We start from the raw sequence: 12,471 nt of genomic DNA, 5'->3' as shown, positions 1-12,471 counted from the left end.
CTGCTATACCTTGTTCTTGTTCTCCTAATCTTTTTCCTTTCCTAAAACTTTGTCTAGCCATAATAGTGGACACATTTGGATTGATGTTATTTGTTAATGTCAAACCTAATTGATCTAGGGCATCTCGTCCCCATAAATTTATAGTAAGATGGTCCAATACATATGGCTGTATAGTTCCTTCATATCCTTCAGGATCCTTCCAATCTTAATACCATTGCACTTCTATGGGGATTAGTTGCCACTCCTAGGCCTCGAAGCGTTTGAGTGGCTTGTTGTAACTGCCAATGTTTTGGCCACTCTTGACGAGAGATGATGCTAAGGTCTGCACCTGTATCCAGTAGCCCATTAAATTCATGTCCTTGAATATTTAGTTTTAGCATGGGGCAGGAATCTAAATTTAAAGAAAGCATAGCCCAATCTACACCTGTGGAGCCTAATCCCCTGGAACCTCTTTGTACAGTATGACTGGAAAATTTATCATATAGGCTGGGTATTATTAACTGTGCTATTCTATCTCCTGGTGAAATTACTCATATACCCCTTGAAGAACTGGCTATAATTTTTATTTCACCTTCATAATCGGGATCAATTACCCCAGGACTTATCATAAGTCCTTTTAGAGTAGAAGAACTGTGCCCCAATAATAAGCCTACTATTCCTTTGGGAAGAGGTCCTTTTACCCCTGTGGGAATGATTTGAACTCTCATCTCTGGAGTTAGTACTGTTCTGGTGGAGGCGAAGATGTCCAATCCTGTGCTTCCTCTGGTTTGTCTAGTTAGGGATCTAATGGATAATGTGTCCTGGGTACTACCCTGATGGTGTTGCTGGGATCCTCCAGTGCCCCGTATATTTGTGGTCGTGGGCCCTGAGCATTGGGCCCCCCTGTCCATTTTTTGGCAATGAAGCCCGATGCCTTTCTCCACGATATCGTGGGTAAACACCTGGTCCTTGTCCATTTTTTGATAATGGAGTTCCCTCTATGGTGGTTTGAGAATGGCATTCATTAACCCAATGTCTCCCTCTATGGCATCGTGGGCAAATACCCGGTATTCTACCCCTTTGATACCTAGTTTTGTTAAACCCTCCTCCTATGGGGCAATTCCTTTAAAAATGTCCTGTTTGTTCACAATTGTAGCATGTTTTTGGCCTGGCATCTAAAGCCTGTTGTACTGTAGCTGCCAAGACTTGCCTTTGTTCATTAATGTCTCTACATAATTTAATATATGTTTTTAAATCTTCATGTTTCCATGGTCTAATGGCCTCCTTGCACCATTGATTTGCTTGCTCAAAGGCTAGCTGTTTAATTAATGTCATTGTTCTGTATCCCCCAAAACTCTGGTAGCTGTTTGAATAAGCCTGTCTACAAATTCAGTGTAAGGTTCATTAGCTCCTTGTATTACCTTACATAATTGACCTTGTAAATCTCCATGTCCTTGTAAAGTCTTCTGTGCTCTAACCACATCTGCAGTAATTTGTGAGTATATGGCAGGATTATATCCAATTTGTTGCTGCTGGCCCTCATAAGGTCCCTTTCCTAACAACATATCTAGATTTCTCTGAGGATAACCGGCTACTGCATTTCACCTAGCCGTCTCCTTGCAAAATTCCTCATTGGCAACTTTCCATAACAGGTATTGTCCTCCATTTAGCACAGCTTTACACATGCTAGTCCAATCTGCTGGCGTCATGTTCAAGTTGGTAATGGATTCGACCATGCTTAAGTGAAGGATGCTTGAGGACCATAGGTTGTTACAGCCTCTTTTAGCTGCTTCACTGTTTTGAAATCTAAAGCATGGTGAATTCACTGCCCTCCTGCCTGCTCAAATACAGGGCATGCTAATCTTTGAGGTCCTGTCTCAGGATCCCATCTATCAACTACAGGGGTTGAGGGCCACTCAGCATATGTTGTGTCCATAGGTGGAGCTGTTGGTCAGACACTTACGCCCTCTGATGATAGAAAGGTGTTAGTAGCAGCCTCCTGTTGTAACTTTTCCCCTGATAGCTTTTTCTGCTCTAAACTTTCTTCCCCTTTCTGACTATCTCAAGAGGCCTCCTCTTTTTCCTGATCTGTCTTCTACCATAATCTGAACTGAAAGATTTGGACTAGGCAAACAAAATCGTATCATCATCCACAATGGCAATGTGCCAACTGGCAGAGTTCCTGGGTTTTCCTCTTCTATCCTTTTTAAATCTTCACCATGATGGTTCCATTGTGATATATTTAATAACCCCTCTTTAATGAACCATGGGCTACACCTTTGTATCGTCTTAATGTATGCCCTGTTTTTGATTTTACTGGGGTGCCTCCTTCCTCTAACAATTTACTTAACATTTTTTTGGTTTGTTTTTTACTAATTTTTAATTCCATATTTCTGTGACAAAGATACCCCTCACTAAGATAATGCAAAAGAAAACCAAGACAAAATGAAACCAAAATGGAACAAAAATTCATTATATCAGCCTTTCTATCCTCCTGAAATGTCCGTCTATCCTTTATCCCTATCTGTTCCTCAGATGCAAATAGTTTTTCCTCAGATGTGAGCAGTTTTTCTTCCGTCTCACTCATCTCCAGGGACAGGCAACTTAAAACAAAAGTGAAACAAAACAAAAGAAGAATCTTAAAATGGCTACCCATCCTCTCACCCTGCCCTCAGGGGCGAGCAGTTTGCCTTATCACTTACCCTCAGTCGTTCCCTGTATGGGCCCCCAAATGTGCCCAGTCTGGCTGGGCACAATCCACAAGCCACTTGTCAAGCAGGAACAAACTTTATTTTTTGAACACATGCTGCACCACGTGAGCTCTCCAGGAATTCCTCGAGAGTCCAACTGCCACCACCGGCTCTTCCGGCAAGCACCTCAACCTGAACCCTTAGGTCCCCGCTCTTGAGGCAGATTGGCTGGGTTGCATGGGTGGAGCCAAAAGAGTCCCCCAGTGAGCAGCTCCGTGGTCTGAAAGGGTGGGGAAACAGCCCAATGAGCATCACCACAGAGGAGCCAATCAGCTGGAAGTTTGCTGGGGCGCTTCGGCTACAGCTCTCAACAGTGAGGTTATGGAACTACTAGAGAGGATAAGACTGAAAACAATACTTGTTTCATTAGAAAATTAAGGGATTTATATCATGAATACAGTTTGCACTATGTAGAAACCTAGGTGAGATGCATGTAGGAATGGAGGTGTGGGTCTGAGAACATCTCATCTATTCATACACTCCTAGCAGTTGTTGAATTTTCCCTGCTTCTGCCAAGAGTTTCCTGCATCTTCACAGCCAGACTCTTCTCTTCTGCCTCATCACTTCCACATTAGTAGAAAGAAGATAACCTTGGCTTCTCCACACCTAGCCTTTTCTCAGGAATTCAGTTTTTGTCAGGCCTGAAGATCCCATTCTGTCTGAAGGCCCAGTCCATGTTGTGGAAACATGTAGGTCCTGTACAGAGATTCAGTTCTGATGCAGATTTATTTTACCTCCCACCCAGTGTAGAATGTAGCTCATCTTTTAAGTTGAATATGTGTTTACTCTGAATCTTAGTAATTTCCATGCACCAGACCCGTACACTCTCCTTCACTCCTATAGGCTGACTACTCTAGGTGTAATGAAAATCAATGCTCTCTTTTATGTATCCAATTGGCAAACAAGGGTCATAATATACCAAATGCTTATGAGAATATAGGGTAATGAAGTATTTTCATGAACTAAAATGAAGTATTGATTTGTGTAACTATTGAAGAACAATTAAGCAATGATTCATAAAATATGCACATAACATACAACTTATCATATGCATTTTCTAGATTTAATGGATTAAAATACAACATATTATCTTATAGTTCTGCATGTCAAATGTCCCCTCTGGACTGCAGGCCACAGGGTGTCAGCAGGGCTGCCCCTGTCTGGAAGCCTTACAGGAAGATCTTTCCCTTTTCATTATTTTTCAGGTCCCAGAGCTGCCGGCCTTCCTAGCTGATGTTCACATTTTTCATCTTCAAAAGGCATCAGTCCAACATCTGCTCATGGTCACAGCTCCACTCTGTCCAGCAGCCTCTTAGCTGTCTCTCATAAAGGCCATTGTGATGACCTTGGCTGTACACAGATGATCCAGGAAATTCTTTTCATTCAAAATTATCAACTTAATTTCATCTGCAAAGTCTTATTCTTAACCTGAATATCACATATTCCTAGCTTCTAGGGATTAGGTGGTTAACATGTGGTTGGGTTTTGTTTTTTTTTTTGGTGGAGGGTTGGGGGATTGGGAGGAGAAAGTTCATTCTTCATCCTATTACACCAAATACAGTCAGAATGTATCAAAAATTTTACCTATAGTAAAATGTAGCAATATGAGAGTAGAAATCTTGGGGAAAAATGACACAGCAACTGTAAAAACAAATCAAGCAAAACAGGATGAAATACAGAAGTAAACAATTACCTTTATAAATTAAATATTAACCAAAGGAATGGAAGGGCAATTACAAATTAATGTTTCAAAGTACAAAGCTTAAGTACCCTGATTTAATAAACAAAAACTTAAAGACAAGATGACAAGATAAAGAAATAAACATAGAGAATATAGATTTGTTTAAAATAGTCATGCTGAACAAGTTCATCAGAGAAAAAGTACCTCAGAATCAGAAAGAGGTAAGGATCCAAGATAGGGAGCTAGAGGGAGGCTGCATTCTGTGTCACTCCAGGACCTGGGATTCAAGTAGTGGGAATACTGGTTTCCTGCCAGTGATTAGAGAACCCCCAACAGCTGCTCCTGCACAGGAATCATGGCTCCGTCGCATAGGTCTCCAGGCCTCAGCATCAGTGCAGAACCCAGCCACTCCTCTATGCAGAATCGCAGGGTGCCTGAGTAAGACCACCGGCATTGGCACTGGTGCAGGAGTCTCAGCTGTGGCTCCCATTCAGGACACTCAGCCATCGCTCCCAGGTGGACCCCCATCTACCAACATGGGGCTCTTCTGGTCACCTCTAACCTGGGTCACTGCAACTACTGCCATAGTCCCTTACACATGGTAGCCTGCACCTGGGAACAGCACACTGGGTCTGGAAACAGCTTCTAGCCACAATGCTGCACACCACAGAGCTGCATCTCTGAACACACCACTCAACACCACCACCGGGCCCCATCTGACCTGAAGCCCCATCACTGAAAGCAGCCATCTTCATCTTGGGACACCTTCCTCGCCATCTTTAGTTGGGGCAACTCCCAGCTTGGGACACCTGCTGGGGCTTAGAAGTAATATCAAGGTACTGCAAGTCACCAACTAGCCCCTCCCCCCAGCAGCTGCTAACTGTGCGTGCAACTACTCAGCAGGTCGATATCTCATAAAACAGGTCCTGAACTGCCCAATACATAACAGCTCCCAGGACAGGTGCACAGCCCCCAGAGCACAGCCCACAAGACCTCCAGAGAGAAAGGTTCCTGATTGGGAATTAGAAAGGAGGAGGTGAGATATAGTTTAGAGAGTGAATTAGAGACCAGGAATCGTGAGGTCTAAAGGCCATACAAGGAAACAAGAAAGGGTGCCCACTCACAAGAGCAGGCACCAAAGGAGATCCTTGTGGTGCAGTCTCCCATCAGGGAGTGGAAGGTGTTATACCCCACTTCCAGGAACCCTGCACCCAAGACCAACCCTCCCACCCTGGTAACCTTCACCACCCTAAGGGTGGAAATCCAGCAAAAACCAGACAACTCCACCTATTGGATGAGAAGGGAAGCAGAAAAGATGCTGAACTCCAACAGAAACAATCCTTGTATCTTCCTTCGAATTTTTTTTCTCTTTTCTCTCTCTCTTCTCCTGCCCTCACACCCCCAACATTTGTAAAACGAAGTACTTCGCATGAATTAGGATAGTGAAGTCTGGAATGTCTGAATAGTATATTTACAGTTGTGTTGTATATTCTTTAATTCCTATTTTTACATTTTTTTCTTTCTTTTTTTTTTAAAGCTGTTTATCTCAGTTTTATTAGTTATCACAATAACAAAAAGCTAATACAACATCTTTTTTTTAGGTCACACACTTAATTACGATATCTTTTTAAAATTTGCATAGTATTCTCTTGTATAAGATAATTTGTTACAACTTTCTTATATATTAAATATTTATTATTTTATTTTTTATTATACCTTTTTAATATTATTACATAAGTACTTAGTATAAAATCCCAAAATATCAACAGGAATATTCATATTACTTGTTAATTTTAGTTTATTTTCATAAAAATAATATAATTCAATTATTCAAAACTAAAACTATATAAAAATATGTACACAAACATCCCCCATTTTATTGGTTTATTACATACATCCAACATTTTGCAGTATAAATAAACATAAATATATGTTGTTTTCTCACATTTTTTAAGAGGTGAAAACTATAAATAATTTTCTATATTTTAAAAAAATGAAGTAATATATCCTGAAACTCTTTCCACATTAGAAAATATATTATGGGTTTTTATGTATATAATTTTTATAGATTATAATTTTGTAGGTTACTATATATAAATATACATATAATATACATGCATATTATATATAATTTATATAAATAATATATATTTATATATAAATATTAACATATTTCTCTCTGGCATAGAGTTCATTGTGTGGAACTAGGGAAATAGTCCTATATAGTATTATATACCCTAATTTGCATAATGTACAACCTATTTTTTTCTATGAAATAAATACTATCCAGATATCTTTTAATTCCAGGCATATTAGTTGCCCTTCTTTCATCTCTAAAGTATAATAATGTAGACATTAATTTCAAAAAGAAACATAATAATCAAGGCATCTCAGATGTCATTTCTCATCCTATAATTCTGAAATTATGTTTTTGTTCACCTTATATAATTCCATTTGGCTTTCTGAAATAGTAATAATAATAATTGTATGTGGGACAATTTTGCTCCCTTTGAGAGATGATGGGAGGAAATCCCATGTTTATTTTTGACAGTTAAATTGTCCCAAATTCTTTCTTTTTCTTAATATTTATGTTTGTTTTTTTGTACTCTTCCTTCTTACTTGTCTCCCCCAAATCACTTTTTCTTTGTCTTCCCACTTACTTGTCTCCCCAAAATCACTTTCTCTCTCTTCTTTTGCTACTAACCAACTTCTTTAGATTCCTCTTTCACACTTCTTAAGATCTAATAACTCTGTATCCTTACCTCCTACCCCCTCAACATCTCATCCTACACCTCACCCCTGGTTCCTTGTCCAGCATCAGAAACCATAAACACTTTTGCAAACCTACTCTTTATATTGTAGTGAATAATTGAACTCACCATGTTTGTTTATTGCAACAAAATTGTAAATGTCTTAATAGCAGCTATTTGGTTTAATGTTGTTTATTGTTTGTATCGGGATCAGTTGACACTGTTTCTCTCCTCAAAGGAGAGGTTTGGAACCCTGCAGGGGCACTATAAGCCTATAGGGTAAAAGCAGTATCACCTCAGATCTGATGTGCTAGAAGGGAAGACACATGAATAACATGAAAAAAAAAAAAGAAAGACGAAAATGCCCCAAACAAATGAAGATACCACATTATTAGAATACATGGCCAGCACAACAGAAGAAATTACAGATAAGGAGTTCAGGATGTACATAATTAAAATATTATGTGAATTAAAGGATGATATAAAAGAGCAAATACAGGCAGCAAAAGATCATTTCAATAAAGAGCTACATAAGCAAATACAGGAAGCAAAAGATTACTTCAATAAGGAGACAGAGATTCTAAAAAAAAAACAAACAATCAAGCAAACAAAACAAAACAAAAAAACAACCGAAACAGAAATCCTTGAAAGAAAAGGAACAATAAACCCAATTAAAAGCTCAATTGAAAGTATCACCAACAGATTAGACCACTTGGAAGACAGGACCTCAGACAAGGAAGACAAAATATGTAATCTTGAAAAGAATGTAGACCACACAGTGAAGATTGTAAGAAACCATGAGCAGAGCATTCAAAAAATATGCCATAACATAAAAAGACAAATTTAAGAATTTGGGGGATAGAGGAAGGAAGAGCTCCAAGCCAAAGGAATAAACAATCTATTCAATGAAATAATACCAGAAAAATTTTCAAACATGAAAAATGAATTGGAAAATCAAATAGAAGAGGCTTACAGGACACCAAATTGATAAAATCAAAATCGATCCACACCAAGGCACATTATAATGAAAATGCCTAGCATACAGAATAAAGAGAGCGTTTTAAAACACAAGATAAAGGAATCAGATTACATATAGTACATATAGGGAGAACACCTGCAAATTTTTTAACCCAGACAATGAAAGCTAGAAGAACCTGGAAAAACATATACCAAGATCTGAAAGAAAATGGATGCCAACCAAGAATCTTATATCAAGCAAAATTAAGCTTTAGATTTGATGATGAAATAAATATATTTCATGAAAAACAAAAGTTAATAGAATTTACAACTAGAAAGCCTGAACTACAGAACATTCTTGGCAAAATATTTCATGAAAGGAAAATGAAAACAACAATGAAAATCAGCAGAGGGAGGTATTACACTAAAGAAAAAACAAATCAAAGGAGAAAACAAGTCAAGTTAAATACCAAAAATAAACAAAAATGACCAGGAATACAAACCATGTATAATAATAACTCTGAATGTCAATGGTCTAAACTCACCAAACAAAAAATATAGACTGGAAGACTGAATTAAAAACAGCATATTACAGGGACACAGCCACATCAATTTTTGTAGCAGCACAATTCTCAATAGCTAAACTGTGGAATCAAACTAGATGTTATTCAATAGATGAGTGGATAAAAAAATGTGGCATATACACACAATGGAATATTACTCAGCAATATAAAAGAATAAAATCATGGCATTTGCAGGTAAATGGATGGAGTTGGGGAAGATAGTGCTAAGTGAAGTTAGTCAATCCCAAAAAAACAAATGCCAAAATGTTTTCTCTGATATAAGGAGGCTGATTTATAATGGGGTTGGGAGGGGGAGCATGGGAGGAAAGATGAACTCTAGATAGGACAGAGGGGTGAGAGGGAAAGGAGGGGGCATGGGGTTAGAAATGATGGTGGAATATCATGGACATCATTATCCAAAGTACAGGTATGAAGACATGAATTGATGTGAATATACTTTAAATACAACCAGAGATGTGAAAAATTATGCTCTATATGTGTAATATGAATTGTAAAGCATTCCACTGTCATATATAAATAAAAAATTAATTAAAAAATATACTTCCTGGAAGAGACTTATCTCATAGGAAAAGACATCCACAGACTGCAGGTGAAAATTTGAGAAAAAACATAACACTCATATGGACTATGGAAACAAGGAGGGGGTTCCATCCTCATATCAAATTAAGCAGACTTCAAGCCAAAGTTAATAAAAAGGGATAAAGAAGGACATTTCATATTGCTCAAGAGAACCATACATCAAGACATAACAATTTTAAATATAAATGCCCCAAACAATGGAGCATCTACGTTCATCAAACTCTTTCAAGAGTCAAATAGACCACAACATATTAATTCTGGGTGACTTTAACACCCCTCTTTCACCACTGGATAGATCTTCCAAACAAAATCTGAGCAAAGAAACTATAGAACTCAATAATACAATTAATAACTTAGACTTAACTGACATATATAGAATATTTTATCCATCAACAAGAGAATACACTTTCTTCTCAGCAGCACGTGGATACTTCTTTAAAACAGACCATATATTATGCCACAAAGTAACTCTTAACAAATACAAAAAAGTAGAGATACTACCCTGCATTCTGTCAGATCATAATGGAATGAAATTAGAAATCAATGACAAAATAAAAATAGAAGCTACTCCAACCACTGGAGACAAAATAATATGCTACTGATTGAATAGTAGGTTGCAAAAGACATCAAAGAGGAGATTTAAAAAATTCTTCAAGGTAAATGAAAACACTGATACAACATATCAAAATATCTTGGAAACTATGAAGCAATACTATGAGGAAAGTTCACTGCATGGAGTTCTTTCCTTAAAAGAAGAAAAAGTCAACAGATAAATGACCTAACATTACATCACAAAGCCCTAGAAAAAGAAGAACAAATTAACACCCAAATCAGCAGAACACAGGAAACAATCAAAATCAGAGCTGAAATCAATGAAATTGAAACAAAAGATTTGTCAATTGACAAAATTGACAAAACAAAAAGTTGTTTCTTTGAAAAAATAAATAATTGATAAACCCTTAGCCATGCTAATGAAGAGGACATAGAAAACTCAAATCACTAACATACATGATGAAAAAGGAAATATCATGCCAGACCCTGCAGAAATCAGAAGATAATTAGAAATTATTTTGAAAACTTGTACTCCAATAAAATAGAGAATATCAAAAGCATTGGCAAATTTCTAGAGTCATATGATTTGCACAAACTGAATCAGGTTGATATACACAATTTAAACAGATCAATTTCAAGCAGTGAAATAGAAGACACCATCGGAAGCTTACCAACCAAGAAAAATCCAGGAGTGGATGGATACACAGCTGAGTTCTATAAAACCTTTAAAGAAGAACTAATACCAATACTTTACAAATTATTTCATGAAATAGAAAAAGAGGGAACACTTCCAAACTCATTCTATGAGGCCAATATCACCCTGATTCCAAAACCAGGCAAAGACACATCAAAGAAAGAAAACTTCAGACCAATATCTCTAATGAACATAGATGCAAAAATTCTCAATGAAATTCTGGCAAATTAAATACAAAACATATCAAAAAGATAGTGCACCATGATCAAGTGGGGTGAATCCCAGGGATGCAAGGTTGGTTCAACATATGGAAATCAATAAATGTAATTCATCACATCAAAAGAATCATATGATCATCTCAATAGATACAGAAAAAAAAACATTTGACAAAATACAGCACTATTTCATGTTCAAAACACTAGAAGAACTAGGGATAATAGGATCATTGTAAAACAATATTCTCACATTGTAAATGCTATCTATGCTAAGCCCCAGGCCAACATCATTCTAAATGGAGAAAACTGAAAACATTTTCTCTACAAACTGGAACATAACAGGGATGCCCTCTTTCACCACTTCTATTTAACATAGTTCTTAAAACACTGGCCACAGCAATTAGACAAAAGAAATAAATGGGATACTGAAAGATACTGATACAAAAGAAATAAATGGGAAAAGAAGTACTCAAATTAGCACTATTTGCTGACGACATGATTCTAAACCTAGAAGACCCAAAAAATTCCACCAGAAAACTTCTAGAATAATAAATGAATTCAGCAAACTAACAGGATATAAAATCAACACCCATAAATCGAAGGCATTTCTGTACATCAGTGACAGCCTATTCTACTTCAGATAGGAAACTCTTGCCATAAAAGACCAGGAAGTGGACCCCTTCACAGTCTCTCCCTAAAATGAACAAGATACAAAACTAGTCTCACGTAAAGATGCAGAAATAATGTACCCGAACCCATTACTGGTGGAAGATTGTTGTACAATACTCGGTCACAATCTAAAAAACCAAAAACCAGAAAATTGATTACAGCATAGACTTCTTAAATGGAACACTATACTGCAGTTAGAAAAAAATGTTACTTTCACTTGTGCTGATAGGAAAAAAAATCTAAGTGACTTAATGGTGAAAAGCAAGTTTCTGAACACTACACACAATACAGTTCATTTGTATACACACAAAATTTTAAGAATGTGTATGGAATATTGAAAAATTCAAAAGGATACCTGTGAACGTCTAGAGCATTCGGGTCCCTGGGTAAGGGTCGTGAAATAACCAGGACACAGGGGATGCAGAGCCAAGGCAGCAATCACAACTGCATGCTGAGGTTTATTTGCAAGTTCCTTTTATACACTTCTTCTAACAAAGCAAGCAATTCTTTAATATCACGTTGCCCACATTGCCCAAATATCATGCCTCAGCGGATACACAGAGCTAGATTCAGATTGTTCCTGTTTGTTTGATAAGTACCCTCCTAAAGTTCTTTGTAGACATTATCTAGTCCCCTGAGGATGCATTTGTTTCTTTAGAATGTACTGTTCCCAGGATAAGTATGCAGGAAGCTTCTTCCTCTTGGCCAAACCATGCAGAACTTGTGCCTTGCGATAAGGGGAAGAGAACGTTTCCTCCTCCTAGCTGAGGTTTGCCTCAGCTGACCTAAATCACAGCCACAGCTCTTGCAAAAAGTCAGGCCTGAGGGAGCTAAACTCTGCACACTTAAACCCCAACAGATACCCATGCAAACATGGCCTGTATTTACTTTTGCTTTTCACTTTATGTCCTCTTTTGTTTAAAAAAGACCTTTTCCTACAAGCACAGATTTTATTAGGAAGTAGGCAGGAGGATCTTGCTTTTTGGCCCTAAGATTGTGACCAAACTATTGTACAACAGTCTTCCACCAGCATTGGGTTCCGGTACATTATTTCTGCATCT

General features: G+C 37.5%; 1 long non-coding RNA gene across 1 annotated transcript in view; it reads right to left on the bottom strand.

Moving 5' to 3' along the window:
• LOC125610581 overlaps positions 1–12,068 on the bottom strand; it is a 13,611-nt gene extending 1,543 nt beyond the window's left edge. The window contains exons 1-4 of the long non-coding RNA XR_007340584.1: positions 11,766–12,068; positions 7,067–7,074; positions 5,399–5,403; positions 3,764–3,769 (exon numbers count right to left, since the gene is read on the bottom strand). This is a non-coding gene — a long non-coding RNA (uncharacterized LOC125610581). The remainder of the gene's footprint in view (positions 1–3,763; positions 3,770–5,398; positions 5,404–7,066; positions 7,075–11,765) is intronic.
• Between the last annotated feature and the right edge of the window lie 403 nt (positions 12,069–12,471).

The sequence above is a fragment of the Marmota marmota genome, unplaced genomic scaffold, assembly GCF_001458135.2.
Source record: "Marmota marmota marmota unplaced genomic scaffold, marMar, whole genome shotgun sequence".
NCBI lineage: Eukaryota > Metazoa > Chordata > Mammalia > Rodentia > Sciuridae > Marmota > Marmota marmota.
This window is presented reverse-complemented; position numbering and strand designations above follow the sequence as displayed.